The sequence below is a fragment of the Rhineura floridana genome, chromosome 1 (assembly GCF_030035675.1).
Source record: "Rhineura floridana isolate rRhiFlo1 chromosome 1, rRhiFlo1.hap2, whole genome shotgun sequence".
NCBI classification, from domain to species: Eukaryota; Metazoa; Chordata; class Lepidosauria; order Squamata; family Rhineuridae; genus Rhineura; species Rhineura floridana.
In genome coordinates, this window is record NC_084480.1 from 116,309,890 (window position 1) to 116,333,061 (window position 23,172).

The following is a 23,172-nucleotide window of genomic DNA, read 5'->3' on the forward strand; positions in this document are numbered from 1 at the left end:
TACTAAGTCCTGTTGAGTTCTATGGGGCTTAGTCCCTTAGTAAGTGTGTTTAGAATTGCAGCCTTCAGGGGCATCCATTTTACTCCCGAGTGCTCCCATCTAATATCTTAACAACCCTAGGCTTTCTTCCTACAATGGTCTTCTGGTGACTGGCCTGGCCTGAGGGCACTTAAACCCTTCTTGCCAGAAGCAAGTAGGCTAGATTAAATGTTCCTTATCCAGACTGTCTAAACAGGTGAGAAGGGACCTGGAACCACCCTCATGTAGCTAAGATTCTATCTCAATTTCCAATCAGATAATTTTTTTTGTTTGAGTGGTATACTCCAAGCAACTGTGGTTGATGCTTAATATATCATGCTTAATGACATTGCTGGGGCCCGCCCCTATGACATTGCTGGGGCCCATCCCTATGACATCACTAGGGGCCACCAGTGAAATCTCAGGGTTTGGGATCCTTCTGACCTGGCAATCCTAGTTGCACTCTATGGCCTTATAGGCCCTTTCCATCTCTACTGTCCTATGATTCTATGAAAACAATTAATTAAAAACTAAACACACAATTTAAATTAAGTGGACCATACTATAAATACATAAGTTGTTTTAAAAGCCTGAATGAACAAAGGAGAGTTCATGTGGCACCAAAAATATCACAATACCTTGGTGCCATGTGAGCTTTTCTGGGACGGTTGTCTCACAGCCAGGGTGCCGCTATTGAAAAGGCCCTCTCTCTTGTGGTTACCTGCCTCACTTCAGTTGGTAGGGGAACTTAGAGCAGATCTTAAGGTTCGGGTAGGTACATATGGGAGGTCTGTTCCCAAGCCATTTAGGACTTTAAAGTTTAAAGCCAACACTTTAAATTGGGCCCAGAAAAGGACTGGGAGCTAGACTGGCTTTGTTCTATGGACAAAGGGTGGGATACACATGTAATTTGAGCATAGGAGCTGTGGGAGGGGCTGTTGAAACCTTCCCCCTGAGGTTTCCCAATCTAAATCATTCTCACACACACCAAATCTACTATTAATTCAGCTGGAAGTGGCAGCAGAATACATTTCCCCAGTGAGGCTAATGGCAGTGTCAGCAAGAGGGATGCGATAATTCAAAAGTTGTGGAGCACAAAACTTTAACACACCTCCTCCAATGATTTTGCTTTAATCATGTTTTCACACACACACACACACACACACAGAGAGAGAGAGAGAGAGAGAGAGAGAGAGAGAGAGAGTGCTGTGTTAAGCAAAAAAATCAAGAAGCTGGGACATCTGATCTCTCCTTGAATGTAGTTTGGCCTGTAGTAATAGAATTTGGTATGGAATATTATTTAAATATCAGCACAATAGAGGACATTCATCGAACCACAGCCCTCCTACTGTAGAAATATTGCCTATGTAAATGGCCCATATTTTTCCAGATTCACTGACAAAGGGAAACATTAGGAATTGCCATAAAGGACAATAAAACATATGCAGTCACTTAGCCTAGTCATAGTTCTAGAAATTTTAAATGAGCATTGCTAGCATGAACTGCAAATGTGCATTGATTTCGTATAAGCGCCTTGGATCAGTAAATATTGAATTGAATTTACCAGGATCAGTAAATATTGAATTGTGGAAAAAATATCCTCCCCCCCCCATATGGAACACAAAGACATGATATAGTTGAAATTTTGGTGGCATACAGCCACCAGTCTAAGGCAAAGTTTGCCTTTAATTACTCTCAGGATGATCTCTAGTCTTACCAGAAACCGTTTGTTTTGTGAATGGCAATAGGTTTACATCCAATCAATGCTGGTTCGGCAAACAGACTGTCTAAATACTGCAGCATAGGAGGAAGAAAGGAATCTGCCAATATCAGTTTCTCATTTATTTTTTCAGTCTTAAGTTCAGTAAGCTACATTTCCACCTTAAATTGAGAAAAAGTCCTCACAATTTTTTTTCACGATTTTTAATATGCATTTAAGATCCTCCATGGCGCAGAGTGGTAAGCGGCAGTAATGCAGCCGAAGCTCTGCTCATGGCTGGAGTTCGATTCCAACGGAAGGAGGAAGTCGAATCTCCAGTAAAAGGAGTTGAGGTCCACTCAGCCTTCCATCCATCCGTGGTCGATAAAATGAGTACCCGGCATATGCTGGGGGGTAAAGAAAGGCCGGGGAAGGAACTGGCAATCCCACCTCATATATACGGTCTGTCTAGTAAACGTCGCAAGACGTCACCCTAAGAGTCGGAAACGACTCGCACTACAAGTGCGGGGACACCTTCTTCAATATGCATTTCTCCTAATATACATATTTTGTTATGAAATGTTGCTTATTATTGCAAGCAATTTCCTCTATATTAACTAATAGGCAAAAAAACCACCTTGTGGTTTAAGAACATACCTATAGCCAACAGATATTTCAATCAAACTTTTAAAAGCAAGGAAATTGGGCAGCTATAGGGAATGTACCAGATGAGCAGGAGACTTGACCTCCTTTCTGGGCTCATCTACACGGTAGTTTACTGTGTGTTTGGTGTTACATTTTCTTTTATTGTGCATGGTTCACATTACGTTAGCGGCAAGCAGTTCCCCCCCTGTAAATTCATACTAACTCAATCCACTAATACAAAAAGGGGGGGGGAGTCTTCACTCCCTTTCTCTAGTGCTTGCAGATGCTTTGCTCCAATGCTTTAGGTGGGTGTGTCAATCGTTCCCCTCTCCATGCTCACTCACTCCTCCTCCCTTCATTCATTTTATTTCCTGTAGGCTTTCATCTGCTCTTCTCCACTCTGCTGGCCTTTTTTATGTTACTGCAAACGGTGCATTAATTTTTTTCTCCCTAACTTGCATGCAAAAGCACAGCACTGCTCAAACAAAGATTTGTATTTCAGCTGTATCCTACCAGGGAAAACAGATATTTGCACTTCCGGATTCCTTTTAAAGGAACCTACTGCAGCTGTAGAAGAGACTGAGCATGTTTGGTCACCTTAGCAACTAGAGGGAGTGGAAATGTATAATTAGACGCAGGGCCACAAGGAAAAAGCAAGACTAATCCCAGAGGAATGCCTGCTTCTGTGAATGGGAAAAAGTGATTGGCAGCTAACTTTTGACAAGGAACTGTGGACCATGGAAATGAAAAGTGAAAGTAAAAGAAGTGTATTCCTACGAATAAATGTTTCCATGTAGGTGAGTCTTATGAGACATTGTACTGCCCTACAAATTTGTCAAAATGCAAACACAATTTGGGTTGGTCTTTCACAGTCCAATCCACTTGCTGTGTAGCTTGCAAGAATTTGGTAACATGTGCCTCTGCACATACGGTGAGTGGTGGCAACACCTGCAATTAGCCCAATAACAGAAACAAGACATGTGCAACGTTGATCTTGTTTTAACACGGAGGAAACAACAATATTTAGACAGCTGATAGAGTTCCGATAGTCACTTTAAATATCTTTCATTTATTTGCAATTTCAGTAAAGTTTCCTGGAGTTTATTGTCTTTTTACTTCCGTTTTTGTTATTATGTGAAGCACAGCAACACTTTGCACAATTTATACTAAAAAAACCTCCCAAAACAATTGTGGAATAATGGCACTGACTATTCTGCAGAATAGTCTCCAGTGGACATGAGGTGTGTCTCAGTTTGCATAAGGTAAAACAGTGGGAAGTGAAACATATTCTAGCAAATTTCTAGGTGTGCTCTATATTTTTAATTGACCTTATACATCCTTCCTTGACTGGAGTGGTTTAAGCATAGCAGACTAAGCACATGCATCTTGGACAGGCCAAGTTTGTTTTTCCCCCAACAGCTAGATTAATTGCTTAAGTAGCAAAATATTGTAATCAGTCTAATTTTACATCAAAGCTGAAATTTCAGATTCAACTGTCAATGAACCCAAAACAGAAATAGAATATAACCTCCAGTTTGATTCACAAAAGTCTGTCTTCACTATCATATGACACTGACCAATAAAAAGCCTTTGAAATTTATAAATACTTTGCTGCTTCTTTTACTGCTGTTTCTACATAGAATCTAGTCTAGAAAATTTTATTTCTCTTTCATTATTCATCCTAGAAATCTGTGTCAAATTTATTTTTATTAATTTCAAAGGGAAGGGGAGAGGAAGAGGTGGGCAGGTTTGATCATTTGCATGCTTACTGAGTTCAAGGTGATTTCCTCCTGTGCAATCATGCTTAGCATAGGTGAAACTGACCATGGGGGAGGAGGGAGGGCTGGAGAGGGGAAGGAGAGGGGAGAGGAAGAGGAAGGGAGGAAAAGGAGAGAGGGGAGGGAAAAGTCAGGTTTGATCATTTGCATGCTTATTGAGTTCAATGGGATTTCCTCCCATGTATTCATGCTTAGGATAGTTGAAATTGACCAGGGGGGAGGAGGAGAAGAGGGAGTGAGGGAGAGGGAGAGGGAGGGGGAGTGAGGGAGGGGGAGGAGTTTGATCATTTGCATGCTTATTCAGTTCAGTGGGATTTACTTCTGTGAAATATTGCTCAAAATAGTTGAAATTGACCTGGGTGAGGGGAGGGGGGAAGGGGAAGGGAGGAGATTGGATGGGTGGGCACCGGACAGAGGGAAAGCCCCTTTCCTTTCCAAAAGGAAAACATTCTTAACAGTATCATTATTTGTGGGGGGGTACGGCCACCTTTTTTATTCTACAGTAAACACATGTAGACTTCCACCCAGATTTAAACCAAACCTGTCCCTGGTCACATCCACACCAGACTAGGGTTGCCAGGTCTCTGTTTTTTCCCTGGAGACTCTGAATTTGTGGGGTATTCTCTGGGTGAGTCACCTTAATATCTGGACTCTCCAAAGTGTAGGTGCTGCCACACTAAAGGACTGATTTCTTACAAGAGCAGAACAAATACTATGTGGCACCCATAAAATGGAAAGCCCACCTTGAACTTGGCCTGGTAGCATATCAGCAAACAGTGCAGTTTTCAGAGCTGAGGTATTATGTGCTGATAAGGTCTCACTCACGTCAGCAATCATATCACAGCATTCTGCACTAACTGCAGCTCCTGGGGCAGGTTGTGCTGCATGGGGATTTCTGTGACCTTGGCTGACTGACTGCCAGGATTTTTTAGTTTTAGTTTTTGGTTAGGAACTCTGACTGGTTGTGGGATGCTGAGTTTTCTGCCTTACTCATAGGACCTTGTTGTGGTTGGTATGGTATTCCATTTAGGAAATCAACGCAGTCATTTTTCTTTTTCTATTTGCATTTCATTTACCTTTAACCTTGCTCTCTTACAGCCATACAAGCAACAGCAGTGGTTCCATGCGCTCAGGTCAACCCCATAAACCCACTGATGATGCACCTTGTTGGTTGCACAATAGTTTGTTTTTTGCCTAATAGTGGTAAAAGAGAATTCACATACTGGGCAACATGGCTGCAATTGTTGTTCCCAATCTACTGCCTGTGAAGAAGATGTGTGATTTCTGTCAGTTATTACTCACTGGAATTTGGTTGCCTGTCAAAGTGAGTTTACAGCACCACACAGATAGGCAGGAAAATCTTCTTAACTCTTACTCGTTTCTCAAACCTCTCTCTGCAGTGAAGGGTTAATTCTGTAAAGAGGTTTGGTGCAGCCACGTGAATTGCAGTCAGGGCATTCCAGGCAGGGGGTTGCCAATCCTACTTGGATATGGATATTGTTGCAGCGGATCCCTAGTCAAGCCTTACCAACAGCACAATCCTAACAATATCTACTCAGAAGTAAGTCCTGTTGAATTCTATGGGGCTTAGTCCCTTAGTAAGTGTGTTTAGAATTGCAGCCTTCAGGGGCATCCATCTTTATTTCTGAGTGCTCCTATCTAATATCTCCACAACACTAGGCTCCTTTCTTCCTACAATGGCCTTCTGTTGATTCGCCTGGCCTGAGGGCATTTAAACCCTTCTTGCCAGAAGCAAGTAAGCTAGATTAAAATGTTCCCTACCCATGTTCTATCTTTTAGCTAAGATTTCGATCTTAATTTCCAATCAGAGACGTGTTTTTAATTGTATGCACCAAGCAACAGTGGTTGATGCTTAATGTATCATGCTTAATGACATCACTAGGGCCCACCCCTGAAATCTCAGGGTTTGGGATGCTTCTGACCTGGCAACCCTAAACCAGACATTTATTCCACTTTAAACAGTCATAGCTTCCCCCAAAGAATCCTGGGAAGTGTAGTTTGTGAAGGTTAGAGTTGCTAGGAGGCACCCTATTCCCCTCACAGAGCTACAACCCCCAAAATTCTCTGGGAAGAGGGGCTGACTGTTAAACTACTCTGGCCACTAGAGGTCTGTCAGGGGAATAGGAGTCTCCTCCTGTGCAATCATGCTTAGGATAAGTGAAACTGACCATGGGGGAGGGGGAAGGAGGGAAAAGGGAGAGGAGAGGGAAAGGAGAGGTGGGAGGGGAAGACGAAGACGGAGGGGAAAGTCAGGTGTGATCATTTAATAATAATAATAATAATAATAATACAATTTTCAGTGGTGGCCCCCGAACTGTGGAACAGTCTTTCCGATGAGGTGCGCCTGGCGCCGACGCTACTATCTTTTCGGCGCCAGGTGAAAACCTTTTTATACTCCCAGGCATTTTAAAGTGTATTTTAACAGTATTTCACTATTATCTTGTATTTTGGACGTTGTTTGGTTCTTTTATTGTTTGTTTGTTTTTGGTTCTTGATTTATTGTATTTATTGTACTTATACACTGTGCTTGTTTTATCTTTTATGTACACCGCCCAGAGAGCCTTCGGGCTTAGGGCGGTATATAAATTAAATAAATTAAATAAATAAATAAATAAATATTTCTGAGTCGCCTATCTGGCCAAAAAATGGCCACTCTAGGCGACGTACAATCCATTAATAAAATACAATATAACAATAATTAAACACAATAATTAATAGGTTAAAACCAAGAACTATAATTAACAGCAGCAGCAAAACTAACTCGCCACAGAAATCCCATAGGCCTGCCTGAAGAGCCAGGTCTTTAAGGCCCGGCAGAAAACATTCAGGGAAGGAGCATGACGAAGATCGAATGGGAGGGAGTTCCAGAGAGTGGGGGCATGTTTATTGAGTTAAATGGGATTTCCTCCTGTGCAATCATGCTTAGGATAGTTGAAACTGACCATGGGGGAGGGAGGGCTGGAGTGGGAAGGAGGGATAGGCAGGCGGCACCCTTCACAAACTACACTTTCCAGGATTCTTTGGGGGAAGCCATGACTGTTTAAAGTGGTATAAATGTCTGGTGTGGGTGTGGCCCCGATTAGGCAGACCGAACACCTGTTAGTCTAGGTTTTAGAACACTGACAGTTGGTTCTTACTGAGCATGCCTACGCTATCATAGACACTAATGTTAATTTTCTTACATTAATTAAAATTCAGTCCTTTATTTTTTAACTTTGAAACTGCAGAAGATGAAGGTCAGACTATGGGGCAAGGTCAGTAGGATTATATGTACTCTGTGAAGATGGCTGATTTTTAATACATTTCAACAAATTATGAGACCATTGACAGAAAAAAATCCAAGAGGGGTCTGGATTATTTTACTCTTGTTTTAGATTTTGAACTCTGGATTCTCTCTGAGTGTTTTGTGTATCACCATGAAAACTTAGAGGGTTGTTAAGCAAGCATTTCTGAGTTCAGGACTGTAATTTTTTAAGGTTATGTTTTGAAATGAATTTGTGGGAAGGAGCAAAATTCATGAGATTATTTTGAATTTAACATGGCGGAATGTGCATAATCCATGAGGGCTATATTATACAGCCACGAGATATGTATGTTGTTTATATATATATATATACACACACACACACACACACTTTCCTGTAATATATGATTTTTTTCACATTGTTTTAGTTGGAGAACTGTATCACAAAATTCTGTATCACAAAAAGAAGTGTACATTTTGAAAGACAGCTACATTTCAGTTCATGTACTGTTTTGGGAAGTGCAGATTAGGTAGATTCACATTAAAAGGCAAATTGAATCAAATTTCTCCTCCAACCCTATTGCACACTGATTCACTGTGTTTATTGTGGTACACTAGGGGCTGTTATCCAGGGACAATGTTGTGACTGATATAGTTGCTAGCTATAGTCATTATGGAAATAGTTGTTGGTTTTGTTGCACTCTTAGTTTACAGCATGTTCTTGAGTTGTTGCTGAGTGATGATAGGATACTGAGTAGCTTGCACCTGTGTAAGCAATGATGGCCATCTTAGCAGAAACCTAATGTTAGACTGAGCTCTTATCAAATATTCCTAATGGTGGGAAACTCTGAGCTACATAAATGATTGAATGGGAAGAGGCAATAAGTATTATGCAAAAGACGTTATGGTCTGTGAATGCTTCCATGTCGTTGCTCCTTAACCTGGGCTTCCTTGAAAATAATTTCAACTCACAGTGAAACATGATCACAATGAATGCAAGCAGTGGAGGCGGGAAGGAAGGTGATGGGTGAGAAGGAGCACCAAGGCAGGGGGCTGTCCAGGCGAGGTGAGGCAAGGACACTGTACAGGGCTGGCTGGTTCATTAGCAACATTTGGAGAGGTGCCAGAGCATTCCAGAGCGGCATGTTTGCCTTTAGGTGCTCCATGGTTTTAACATTTTTCCTGATCCTTCTCTCTCTCCCCTCCCAAGCTTCTTTTCTCTTAGCTGAAAAGAGAGTTATAATCCCCTACCCCACCTTTTTCCTGTGCAATGTAATTAACTTTCTTAAGGATGGGAGTAAAGCTCAGAAATGGTGTGTGTGTGTGTATTCAAATATATTTCCCCAAAAGGAAATCACTTTCCTTTTTAACCCTTCTGCACTTTTGTTTCTAAACATCCAGTTTGCTGTCTGCATGGTCATTGTACTTGTTTCCTTCCTTCCTTAAAAAATAAAATAAAAGCACAGCATTGAGGAAAATTACTAGCTTTGGCTCAAGCAGATGCTTGGTTGTTCCTCTGTCCTATGGCTTGTTCAGGGCAGTTGCTTTAGGACACTTCTGTGTACAGACTCTGAGCAAAGGCAGTTTTGTAAACAAGGAACACGTTGTGGACCGGAGCCAACAGTGCCCTGGTTTCTCTTTCTCTCTGTATACCTCTCCTTCTCCCACTACTTTCCCGTCTGTGTTTCCCACAGCTAAAAATTGCCTCCAGGACTCTGTAAGTCCCATGTTGGCGGGATTCCTTGTTTGTGGTGCAGGTGTGCCGGAGACCTGCTCCGTGTCGTCGCCACAGCAACCCGCCTGTCTAATCTGTTGAATATAAAAAGAAGAAACAGATAGACAAAAGCCATCCACCCCCTTCTGCTCCTATCCATGAGCCCCAAAGAAGGCTATCGTCTCCGAGCATTCCTCATAATCCCCCAGTCATTGCCCGGGCAACAGGCACAAGGAACTGGCGGGCCCCGTGGCACGAAAGCTGTCCCTGTCTCATGTTTGTCTCACTGGCAAACACCTCCTCCCTCACTTCTCCACTGTGCTTGCACAGGCACACATCCCCTTCCTTTGCCTCTATCCCTCCATGCTGCTAGCAGATCAGGATCACCGGCACCAAGCAAATTAATGTAATCATTTTTGATTTTGAGTAAGCCACCACACAGCCTTCCTGTAAGAAACAATGGGACTGCCCAATCCAACTTTGCAAAAGTTTTGTTACTTTTCCCTTCCCCCTGACCTCAAGTAGATCCCATTGTAGTCTATTTAATGAGTTACTGCCTGTAATAACAAAAGTAATTGTAGTTCATTTCACTCATTTAATGGCAGAACTGCACAGGGTAAGGGTGGGCAGGGGGAGAAATCTAAGGCATTTGGATCTTAATGTAAACTGGAACTTACCACCAGAGCAAAGCCCTCAAATGTATTATTTCAAGGCCACAGCTCAGCCATGGCATATGCAAGGTAATAAGAAAGGTGCATCTGCTTTGGGGCACATGAGGAGTCCCCCCCCCCAGCTAACCAGCTCCCACATCTCTGAGATTCAAAATAAAAGGTTTTGGGGCAGGGATGATGGATTTCCAAGAAGGCTTGAAGGGACATCGCATTTTAGACCTTAAGCCCCAAGGTCTGCATTGGAAGTTGGAAGTTCGATGCTGCAGTTATAATAGACAGTGATCATCATGGCAAGGGATGCAAGAAGGACGCCGGGTGTGATTCAAGTCTCCAGCTACCTATCTGATGAGCTATGTGTTGCTGCAAGCGTGTTTATAAGCTAAAAGAAAGAGCTGGTGAGAGAATTCTCCTTATCAAAGGGAGTCATTTAAAAAGCAGTCCCTGGCAGTTTCAGTTATGACAGCTGTTTCAGGAATATGAAGAGGGTTTTCAGAGCTGTGGGCTCTCTGTCCCCCATATCCAGCAGTGAAAGCTCTCATTTGTCTTCCCACCATCATGTTGATGCAGCTGGGGTTGACACTGCTTACCTCAGCACTTTTTTTTTGTTAAAAGACAGAAGGCTTCCTTGTGATCCCAGCCTTTTCCTATCAAATGACACTCAGCCAGGGGTTTGGTGACTTATTTACTGGCATCTGACCAATAAAAACAAAACAAAAAAGAACATTCACATCTAATAAATCCTAAAGCATAAGATATCTTCAGCTACTCTGGTACAGTTGCATCAGAATGTCTAGGCTGAATCTAAAGGGCTACAATGGGAACTCAGTAATTCAGAATGTAACAGAGGGGACATCTTTTCTGACCACCTTAACCTTGGCCGCTTAAAACCATGCATTCTACTTTAATCCTGTAATATGCTGCAGGATATTTTGACAGTCTGTTTGAATAGGAGGGCACCCCCTAAAACCACTCTCTTATTTTCATTAAATGTTGACATGTTTTTGCATCTAACAAGAACTTTCCGAAAAGGTGTAAGAAGACCTGAGAAAGAAACTGCAGCTTGTTTCACTCCACTAACAGACACCATTTCATAAAGGATATCACACCAAGTAAGTTTGCCTAACTGTACTTTCAGCTGCACAGGACACTGTATTAGATACTGTCACTGATCACTTCCCACAGTGGGAAAATTCGGATAACATTACATCACTTCCTGCTGGTCACATAATATATATACAGAATAAAATACTAATAGTTTCACTGGAGTTGTTGTTTCTCTTTATTGTATGTGTTTTAGTTCTGCATTCTGTAAAATTCCTGTGAGATTTTCTTCATGGTACCTTAGGAAGTGTTTGTGCCCCCGTCCTTTCAAAATAAAGCCAGCTCACCACTTTATTAGCTTGCAGCCATTTTTTGCTTTTCACTACATTAATCTCCCAGGACTGCAACAGGTTTTAAGGTGGATCGCTGTATTTCATAGTGTGCTTAAAATGATCCACTGATCTTTCAAGGATAGCAGACAGCACATTTAGGGGAAGACTGATTGCTCTGAACTGCTTATTCACTAAAGAATGTGAATAGGGTATAGTCCCTAAGATATTTTATGTCTGAACAGGAGTTCTGTGTGGCACAGAAATATGCTACATACACCCAACCGATGTAGTTGGGGGAAGAGGTGCATAGCACCAGCCAATTCCCTCCCCCCACCACACACATACACACATACACTAGGAGAGAGGATATGAGGGCTAGGCCAAGGGAAGAGAAAGGCAGTGACCGTCCCCTTCACTCTTCCTTCATCCAGAAAGTGTGTTAACTTACATAATTGGCTATGTAAAGGTCAAGTTAACAGAAAATTTAGTATGAACACCAGGAAATAAATGACTGGCATATTTCTTTATTCATAGAAATAAAAGATGTTAAGGATAAAGGGGATACCAAAAGGTATAAAACAAACAAGAGTTTATGCTATAAATAATAAGTTAAAAACTAGTGTAGAGCTTAGAATACGCTTAAAAATGTGCCACCAAAGGATCCAAAACCAATCTTCAGAAAAAATGCAATAAAAAAATTGGGAGATGCAAAAGTGAGTTGAGCAACAAATGTAATCTTTACCTTGATACCATAGGTTTCTTTCTATATTTTTGGAAACTACCATGCTTCTTTGATATTATATGCTCTTCTTTCCACCTTCTGTTTAGAAGTCATTCACCCACTACAATTTACACCAGTGGTCTCCAACCAGAGCTTGGAAAAGTTACTTTTTGAACTACAACGCCCATCAGCCCCAGCCAACATGGCCACTGGATTGGGCTGATGGGAGCTGTAGTTCAAAAAAGTAACTTTTCCAAGCTCTGTCTCCAACCCATTGCCTGTGGGCACCAAGGCCTTCAGTGGCACCCCTTGCACATAGCCTAGAATCTGAGCTTTCATTTAAAAGAAAAAAAACACTCTAGTCCTCCTAGAAAGAAGTTTATGGAGCAAAACATGCAGGTATCCCTCTAAGCAATTTATGTGAAATAAGCATGCCTGGCTGCTCCTGCTTGTCAGTGTTATTAGCCAATGAGTTGTGATTGATAAGGCAACAGGAATTCTTGTGGTCCTAAAGAGCTGCTGTTTTGCACCCCCTTTTAGTGCACTTTTTCTGCGTTTTAATTTTTTTAATCCTAGGAATCTCCATAGTTTGTTCTTCCTTTTCCCCTTGCAACCAGGATGCACCTTTCCTGTGGTGGGTTCACCTGAGATCAGGAAATGCCTAGAAGTTATTTTCTGCAAATACTACGGTACAATAAGTGCTGATGAATGTTAAAGAATCACTTTACAGTAGGGCCCCACTCATACGGAGGGTTATGTTCTGGACCCCCGCTGAAAAGCAGAACTCATAGAATAGAATGGCGCGCGAAGCCCAAAAACCGCCGTAAAAGTGGAACAAGCACCATATGAGTGGGGCTTTAATTGCGTCTGAGACCATCACATTAGCGAAGTGCCGTAAAGCGGGGCCCTACTGTACTCTCAAAAGACAAATGTGAAAACTTTGCAAAGAGGCTTATGCACGTTTCCTGCTTTGCAAGATCTAAAGACCAGGGACGCATTAAGGATTCACTGTACAGTTAACTTACAGTTCAATGATATACGTATCTACTCAGAAGTAAGTCTTTCTGTTTAATGGGGCTTACTTCCAGGTAAGTGGGTACCCAGGATGGCAACCTAGGCTTTTGTTTAGGGTTGGCATTGAGGGAAAATAGGGTTCTTGTGCCTTTAACAGCTGTATGGCAAGCAGAAATTAAACAGGTCTAGCCTTTTCTGGTATGGAAATACAATTATGGGGAAAGCTTCACTATGGCTGCTCTCTAATTTTGTGTTATGCCATGCCACCCTTGGCAGCCATTTTGTGATTGGTGCCCCCAGGACGCTCTCAAAATTGGAAATGTGTCCTCTGTTCCAAAAAGGTTGGCAATCTCTGGTTTACACTGTATGCCAGCATGGGCGTACTTCAGCTTGTGAGATCAACTTTGCTTTTACCTGAACCCCAAGATCCACCAACCAGAGCCAGGGACAAAATACATGAACTTAGAATTAAAGAAGTCTCAGCCCAGGCATATATTTTGAGTGCCTGAACTGAACAGAGTTCACAGTCCAACCACACCTCATCCACTCACGGTTATCACAAACTTTCTTCATTTCAGTAGTATCATGTAGAGTGGGTGGGTGGTGGTCATGGTGGTGGGAGTCACTTTGTTGCTGCTCTTGTGAAACAATTGGGAATCAGATGTATTTGCTGACCTACTGCACCCAAGTCACCCAGAGATCTACCTGTAGATCCAAATCTACCTTCTGCCCACCCCTTCCATGCATACTTTACAGTTTGAACTGAGGTCCAAAATGCATCTAGGTTTCATCCGCTATAAATGGCACACACACATTGAAATAGCTGGTATACCTCAAAATACATGGAAGTGGATCCTACCCTGATCCATTCCTGTTTGCTGTTTCCATGGTGAGGGAGAAGCCACTTCCACATGATTACACCATTCACATTTGACAGCACCACATGTATATTTAAGTCATTTAAACTCGAGGGGGGTTGTACAAATGTGAGAATTAGCTGATATGTAGCCATGTGAGTGCAACTGAGGCAAGACAACCATGTGTGCACACGTGATGGCTGTGCTGTGCCACCCTAGTCAGAGGCAGCATGCTTCTGAAAACCAGTTGCCGGAAGCCTCAGGAGGGGAGAGTGTTCTTGCACTCGGGTCCTGCTTGCGGGCTTCCCCCAGGCACCTGGTTGGCCACTGGGAGAACAGGATGCTGGACTAGATGGGCCACTGGCCTGATCCAGCAGGCTCTTCTTATGTTCTTATGTCACACATTAACATTTCCACATGCAGTACACACAATATCCTACAACAGAGATAAGGAACCTCAGGCCCAGGGGACAAATGCAGCCCTCCAGGCATTTCTATGTAGCCCTCAGGAGTCTCCTTAGGCCACACTCATTCCGCAAGCCATGCCCCTCACCAGCCCTGCTCTGTGCCTTCAAGTGATTTTGCCTGGCTGGAATGTGTCTTGGAGCTATGATAATGCCTTGTATTTGCCTGGATGAAGGACAGAGAGATGTGTGTGCAGAAACATCTGGACTTTGTCTGGCTGGAATTTAGCCTATTGTACAAAGGTAAGAGTCACATCCATTGCTCTGCCCACTTGTCCCACTGTGGGCAGTGACCTTAAAGAAGTCACATGAGAATTCAATGTACATCCCCATCCTGCACTGTGTGCCTGACAACATCCTGATACTGCCAAATAAAAGCAAGTAGATTAGATGTTGCAGGCTTACAGCTAACATACCAGTCTTCACTCTGTACAAGCATATTATGCACAAATTTGTGTGTCCCAGCACACAGTGAATCTAATCTACATTCGGATGCCTTAAATGCAGGCAGTAGCAACCTCAATTACATAATTCAAGGCTCTGAAGTGCTTGCTGGTGCAGGACGTGACTTAGAATTCAAATCCAGTACCTAAAGTTAGCAGAGGTCACTGAAAAGTCCGCATCGCCTGGAAGCTGTACTTGCTATCAATCACTGAGCGACAGAAAAACTGCTGTCGTCTATCTGGACTTGCTTATTCAGCATGAACGAGCGTACACCATGAGCTTAGCATGAAAGGAATAATTCAGAGAATTCAGCGGAAGGAAACAAATTTCCTAAATGGACTTGAACTTAGCATCAGTTTTAAATAATCAATTGCTAAAGCAGCAAGAGCAATACTCTCCCCCACCAATTATCCTATGCCTCAAATAAGTTACCACAAAGAGATAAAAGATGTACAGGCAATAATAACCAAAACTTACTGTGACCATATTGAGATACTTGCAGATAGGACATTGCCAGATCTCCCCAGCAAATATACTGGTATCCTGTTGCAGTCTAATTAAGATAGAACCAGACTGTCAGTCTTGGAAAGTGATTTTAGGTACATGGGCAACAAGGGAGAGAGAGAGAGAGAGAGAGAGAGAGAGAGAGAGAGAGAGAGAGAGAGAGAGAGATGTTGCTGAGTTTGTAATATTACAAGATGAGTATTACAGCTCCCAAATTCTTCTCCAGCTTGTATTTTAATTTGGAGGATTCTCCTCTAACTTCTCATCTCCACCAGAGCCTAGGAATGGAAAATAAATTCAACTGAGTTCATATTTAAAGGCGAGTCTTCCTAATTCACGCTTTCTGAAACAATATGGGAACTTGGAACACAGCCATCCTTTTAAACATGCACTTTTCTGAATTTTGCACTGCAATGCTTCAGCTGAATAATGTGTACAAAACGCATGTATTATGGTAACGTGTATAAAAAGGCATATATTAATGAACATTATTTTGATATTTTATATGAGGGGTGATCTATACATATTTTTATAAATAAAAAAATAAAAATAACATGCAAAAATGCATTATAGTAGGCAACATTGTTTTGAAAAAATGTATATGTTAGGCAAAACTGCATACAGGCATACGAGTATTGGGAGAAATTTACACTAAAATGCTAATGAATTTGCACAATGACTTTTTTTTTAAAAAAATCACAAACTGATGTGGAGATGTCTGGAACTGACCTTAAGTTTGGGAAAATAAGAAATTGTGAGAAACCAAAATGGGCAGATTTGCCCATACCTATTTGATCCAGGCTCCGAATGCCCTCATTTCCACCCACTCGCCCAGGGGCAGCCTCTGTGGTGTTCTGGTAGTGGCAAACTGGGGAGAGAGGGAAAGGAGCAAGGATGAGAGGGGCTGTGTTTCTGATTCAAAGTGTGTGTTCACACCTGTGGGTAGATTTACCTATGGGGGATTGGCCTAATATGTTTATGAGCCAATCAGACATAGCCTGGGGAAAGTAACCTCTCCCTTCTTGAAAAGCTTTACCTTCAAGATGCTTCTAGAGAAGCTTGTGAGGTTCTTCTTTTTTTAGCAGGTAGGAACGAGGACATGCATCCTCTTCAACAGGGACTGTCCAGAACATTACCAATGAACATCCTGTGTGAAGAATCTTCAGCTATTCAGACTAGATCTTGCCTGTGTATCATTATGTTTGAGCCTGAGAACCAGTTTGTATGGTAAACAAAATCAAGTGCTAAAGCTTTTTAGAGCTGTACCCCTCCAAGGTTGTATATCTGAGCTCTCCTCCACAAAATAAACTCTCAGAACATAGAAAACTAGCATGTCTGGGAGGAGGGCACATAATACCATATCAGTTTACTAAGTTCTGAGAGTTTATTTTCTGAGGAACAGGTAGAACTGGCTGGGTAGCAAGAAAGTCACTGCACAGCAAACTAGGCCAACAGAAGCTGGTGAACGGGGCAAATTCTAGAAGACTGGTGATGTCCGCTTAGTATGAAAAGAATATAAGATGAGTTCTGCTAAATCAAACCAACTTGTCCTGCATCCTGCTCTGACTGTGGCCAACCAGACATATGCCTTTGGGAAGCCCACAAGCAGGAGCTCAGCACAACAGTGCTCTCCCCACTTGTGATTCCCAGCAACTTCAGGGAGCCCCACCACTCCCCTTCTGCGATCCAGGGCAACAGCTGTGGATTGCAGCGCAGGAGCTTCCGCCTGCCCACCATTTCCCTCGCCCCACCTACCTGTCTCCTGTCTTTTAGCATTGCCATTAACCAAGATGGCGGACACAGTTTCCCCAAGGGGATGAAGCCACCGACTTCAATCTCACTCTCCCAGCCAAGGTCTTGTTGAGACTCCACCACTCCTTCATCTTCCACGCCTCCTGACAGCTGGGGAGTCTGAAGCTCATGTCTTCCCTCTCCCAAGCCCTCGTGTGTGAGCAGAGGCTCAACAGATTCCTACTTTGGCTCAGTCTTCTCCCAAAACAGCTTGTATGACCCCCTTGGCAAATGTGAAGTTGAAGGGGCAGGATTGCAGCTTAAGATTGATAGACAAATGGTCACTTTGAACGAGTTCAAATCTACAGGGCCTGATGAACTACATCCTAGAGTATTGAAGGAACTGGCTGAAGAAATCTCGGAACCACTGTCTATTACCATTGTGCAAACCGTGGAGGATGGGTGAACTGCCGGATGACTGGAGGAGGGCTAATGTTGTCCCTATCTTCAAAAAAGGCAAAGGAGGAACCTGGGAACTACAGACCAGTCAGCCTGACATTGAACCCTGGGAAATACTGGCAGATATTATAAAGCGATCGGTCTGTAAGCGCCTTGAAAACAATGCAGTGATTACTAAAAGCAAACATGGATTTATCAAAAACAAATCCCACCAGACTAATCTTATCTCATTTTTTTATTGGTAACCTCCCTGGGTGACTGGGAATGCACTCGACATAATATATCTCAACTCCAGCAAAGCTTTTCACAAAGTGGCCTATGATATTCTGATTAGCAAGCTGGCTAAACGTAGACTGGATGAAACAACTATCAGGTGGAACCACAGTTGGCTACAGAATTGTACTCCAAGACTGGTTATCAACGGTTCCTTCTCTAACTGGGGGGCGGAAAAGAGCGGGGTACTGCAGGGCTCAGTTCTGGGCCCAGTGCATTTTTATTAATGCCTTGGATGAGGAGGTGCAGGAAATGCTTATCAAATTTGCAGATAATACAAGATTGGGTGGGGTAGCTGATACCCTGGAGGACAGAAACAAAATTCAAAGTGATCTTGATAGGGTAGAGCATTGGATTGTAAACAACAGAATGACATTTAACAGGGATAATTGCAAAGTTCTACACCTAGGAAAAAGAAACCAAAGGCACAGTTGTAAGATGGGGGATACTTAGCTCACCGATACTACATGCGAGAAGGATCTTGGAATTGTTGTTGATCACAAGTTGAATATGAGCCAACAGTGTACTGTGGCTGCAAAAAAAGGCAAATAGTATTTTAGGTTGCATTAACAGAAGTATAGTTCCCAAATTGCGTGAAATACTAGTTCCTCTCTATTTGTCATTAGTTAGGCCTCAACTTGTGGACTGTGTCCAGTTCTGGAGACCACACTTTAAGAAGGATGCAGACAAACTGGAACAGATTCAGAGGAGGGCAACGAGGATCATCAGGGGACTGGAAACAAAGCCCTATGAGGAGAGACTGAAAGAACTGGGCATGTTTAGCTTTGAGAAAAGAAGACTTCTCAAGGGGAGATCTGAACGCACTCTTCAAGTACATGAAAGGTTGTCACACAGAGTCAAAATCTTTCTCAATTGTCCCAGAGTGCAGAACACGGAATAATGGACTCAAGAGGGGGGAAGCCAGATTTTGGCTGAACAACAGGAAAAACTTCCTAATTGAGTGGTACGACATTGAAACCAATTACCTAGGGAGGTGGTGGGTGTAGTGAAATATGTCTTTAAGTTAGATGCCCAGCAAAGCAAGAGTTAACTTTCTCATGCAGCCATCTTATGTAGGTCTCTGCAGATTCCCCTGGTTTCTGATGTCTCTGGTGAAAGCATGCCCTCTCATGAATGAGATTTTTCTTTGGCACAAAATATTCATCAAATTTCCCCAGGACTAGGAGACCGTCATCCTGGTCCTCTGCAGCAGCAAACTCAAATGATTTAAATATCTGCTCTGCTTGCAGGCCCATGGCATAAATCAAGGAGCATACCTGAATTTCTTCCTTCTCTTCATTCAATTTTGTAGCAATGCGGTATCTCGAAAACCTCTGCTTCCAATCTGGCCATGCTGCAGGCCTGGTGAAACCAAAGGCCTCTTGTGGGAGAGCTTGGAAAAGTTACTTTTTTGAACTACAACTCCCATCAGCCCCAGCCAGCATGGTGCTGGCTGGGGCTGATGGGAGCTGTAGTTCAAAAAAGTAACTTTTCCAAGCTCATTGCTTTCCTTTGTTTTGTTTTTTTCCAGTTGTCCCAGGAGCTCTACTACTCTGGAGACACCATGAGGATTTCTTAACTTCTGACACCTTGTTATATTGATCAGGATGAGACCGAGGATAAAATACCAGCTTCTTTATTTAATAATTCTTAAACAGTAAAACATCTGCCTCACCCAGCACACACACACTGACTCACTAACTCCAGTAACTAAATCAGTCTAGCTCCCCCTAGGGTGTGTAATACCCTCTAGAGAAAGTTAACTCTTTGTTTGCTGTGTATCTAACATAAAGACACATTTTATTACAGTGGGCTCTCCAATATTGGAGACGTTCAAGAGGCAGCTGGACAGCCACCTGTCGGGTATTCTGTAATTTGGAGTCCTGCATTGAGCAGGGTGTTGGGCTTGATGGCCTTATAGGTTCCTTCCAACTCTACTATTTTTATGATTCTATAAAGTTTTTTTTTTCTGATGAACAATTGGAATACCTATGTGGTGTCAACACGTGTCAAAGTTGAGAATGAATTTTCACACACAGCTGTGGATGCACCAAAGGTGAGTCCTGTAGCATACAATGTGCACATGCGTGGAAAGGCTTCCTTGTACAAGTATAATGTTTTAGTAAGCTTGTAAAATGTGAGTTCAATTCGCCTGAGGCAGCTACTTCCTGGAACTAACTACCCAGCTCTCCTCGCCATGCCAGGAAAGCAATTAAGAGAAGTGTCACTTTAAAAATTAAATTAATACCTATAAACATCACTTTTCATAAGGAAATGCTTGACAGCATGTCACATAGGAACTATCTCTCTCTCTAAACTATAGGTGCTAGAATCAACTGTACAAGCACACAATCTTTGTTCTGCAGAAAGGACCTGGGCCAATCAGCTACCACGATGGCTCTACCAGCACATCTCGCACACCCTATTTTGGTAGTACAGTAGGGCCCCACTTACCGGTGCTTCGCATTCCGGCATTCTGCTAATTTGGCAGCGGGAAATTCCCCTTTTTAAAGCCGATTTTGCGGCATTTTGCTACATTTTTGCATCATTTTCGCACGATGGCCCTATTATAGTCTATGGGTTCCGCTTTACAGCGATTTCTGCTTTACGTTGGGGGCCTGGTCCCTAACCCGCCGTATAAGCGGGGCCCTACTGTACACAGTTGGATGGAGGTCTAAAACTGTTCCAACTCAGGCTCTAGCCACATTATATTCTTCAAAACCATTTTGAAATAGAACCAGCTTGAAAGGATTGAAAGGATATATTTTTCAGCTTTTTAAACAAACTAGGGAAGAAATGCCCCCCAGACACTTACACACACACAATATTCTAGCTCCCATTGCCTGGACTAAATATGGTCTCATTAGGCTTCCTGGGCTTTGGAGAACCAGCTCACTCACTCACCTCTCTGCTTTTTCTCAGGTCCTGCCTTCGACTAGGCTAGGCTGCTGCACAGTCTAGGCCCCAAAGCACACCCACGAGATATACTAAAAACACCCACCACCTCCAGAGGCTGGTTGAGCATTACAGGTAAGTAGGAGATGCTCCGCAGCACATAACAATACTGTCCTTCCCGCCTTTTCTTCCTCCAATTGCAAACCCTTAGGTTTGCCAACTCCCTCCCTCTTCCATCAAGACTTGTGTTCACTTCATTCACACTTTTAACTCTTACATTTGCTGTGTTCACATTCCCTTGGTAACTTTGCCCTGCCCCTCTCTTTGGATGCCTACATTGCATTTCTAAAAGCTCAACTGAAGTTTTAAGTTACTGTAACGCTAGAAATTTGAGAACTGAAGGAAAATGTCAGGGGGCAGAATTATCATTTGGGGGGCAATGCCCTCATCCCCCCCCTGTCACTACACCCCTGTTGCTTATATTGAATTGCATTTACCATTTTACTGCCCATTCACCCAGCTTGGAGAGGTCCTTTTGGAGCTCCTTGCAATTCATTTTTGTTTAAACTATTTTGAATAATTTGGTATCATCAGCAAACCCTGGCTACCTCCTTGCTCACCCCTAACTCTAGACTATTAATGAACAAATTAAAAAGCACAGGTCCCAATACTGATCATAGCCGGACTCTACTAAAATCCCCCTAAGATAAATATTAGGAGAACAAGCAATTTATTCCTACTCCTTTTCAAAGTACCCTTTTCATGCCAAACATGTTCACCTGAGAAGATCTGGCACAGCCCTATGAATAAGGATGGACAAATCTTTCAATTTTAGTTTATCTCAGTTGCTCTTCCCCCCCACATCTTAGGTTCAATTCAGCACATTTCTGCATCAGTTTGCAATTATTTTTTTAAAAGTCCCCATGAAAATTAATCAGATTTTCATGCATATTTCTCCAGATAGACACTTTTTGCCAGCAATTTTGCCTAATATAATTCATTTATATTATTTTATTAATATTATCATTTTATGTAAATTTTCCCCTAATATATAAATTTTTAGGTTGGAGAAGTGTAAATTAGTTAGGTATTGCACTGAAATGTGAACCGAACTGACTTTCTCCTCCATATCTACCTGCTAAGACCAAAATATGTTAACAGTCAGTACCATCAAAGATATAATAAAATTTAATTTAAGAAAAATATGTTTGGGGGAAAAAAGAGAAGTATATCATACCTGTTCCCTCATTAGGAACTTTGGGCTGGCTGCAGTTTCCTGCCAAGAGAACAACCTGTGGCAAAAAAAAAAAAAAGTTTGTGATGCCAAGAATAAGATATTGCATATATGCTTTTGGTGTAACATGCATGGAAATTTTTAGATATATTTTATAATTGTTATATTCTTTCTTTTTGTTTTGTATATGATTCATTTGGTTCTCATGTTATGTATATTGTTTAGAGATTTATTGTTTAGTTATGTTTACTTAAAATGTGAACTATTGTTTTTTATTATGTAGAATTTATATTGATCTTTTATGTTGTAAACTGCCCAGAGAGCTTCAGCTATGGGGTGGTATACAAATGTAGTAAATAAATAAATCCTGTAATTTCTGAAATGGCTCCACTACTCACAAGACCTCAGTGCATGAGGAGACCGCTATATGACACAAGTGACCTTATGCTATGGCTTTGAAGAGTGGAATGGTGCAAACACAGATGGAGGTCATTTCTAAAAGCATCTCCAGAAGGGAGAGAAGAGTCAAAGGCCTTATGGGAAGAGAACGATTCTATACTGACAATACCATACAAGATTGATAACTCCAAAGCTCTTTGACATTCAGACTCAGATGGGAGGGGGAAGATAAAACCAGTTATATATATGAACAGAAACTCCATGCAAGTTTGGACCCTGGGATTCAAATTCAGCCCCCCTCAGAAGTTCAAAGGAGCCTGGAATTCAAAGTTCTGGTGGGAGTCCAACTCACGTTTAAGCAAAGTTTTTGCAAGCATGATTTCAACCCTAATGGGGATGGGAGGCTTTCATTCCAGCCTTAACGTTTCTAATTTCATTTTATGCTTTGCCCCTGGCTTTCCCCCTGCTCCTTTTTGTACTGAGTTATGCTTCCTCTTGATCACCAGAAACAGGGCTGAAATAATAAATCTACATTAAGGAATCAGATGAAACAAAAAAGAAGAAAAAGAAGAAGTACGGTGACTAATAAAATAACCAAGAGCACAGCATTATTAATTAGAAGTCAACATGGACACCGGTAAATCAGACAGGAGAGAGGGAGGGCTGGATAAATGGAATGAATCTCACCTGTCCTTTGTAACTCAATATGCTATTAACAAAAGGAGAGGAACGTATATATCACAGGCATGTTTGTACATTTCTCATTCCTGTGATAGAACATCTTGAATTAGTAACAAGCTTGTGCATCTGCTAAGTGGTATATTGTTACTAAAATGAACATTTTCAGGCTTCATTGCCTTTCTCTGTTTGAAGCACATTTCACTGCCAGCCTACAACTTCAGGTCAGTCCCCAAAGGTTAGCATTAGATTATTCAAACCTGATCAAAACACTAGCACAGAAATCTTCTCCTGAAAGGTTACTGTCACTGCAAGTTACTATTGCCTTAGATGTGG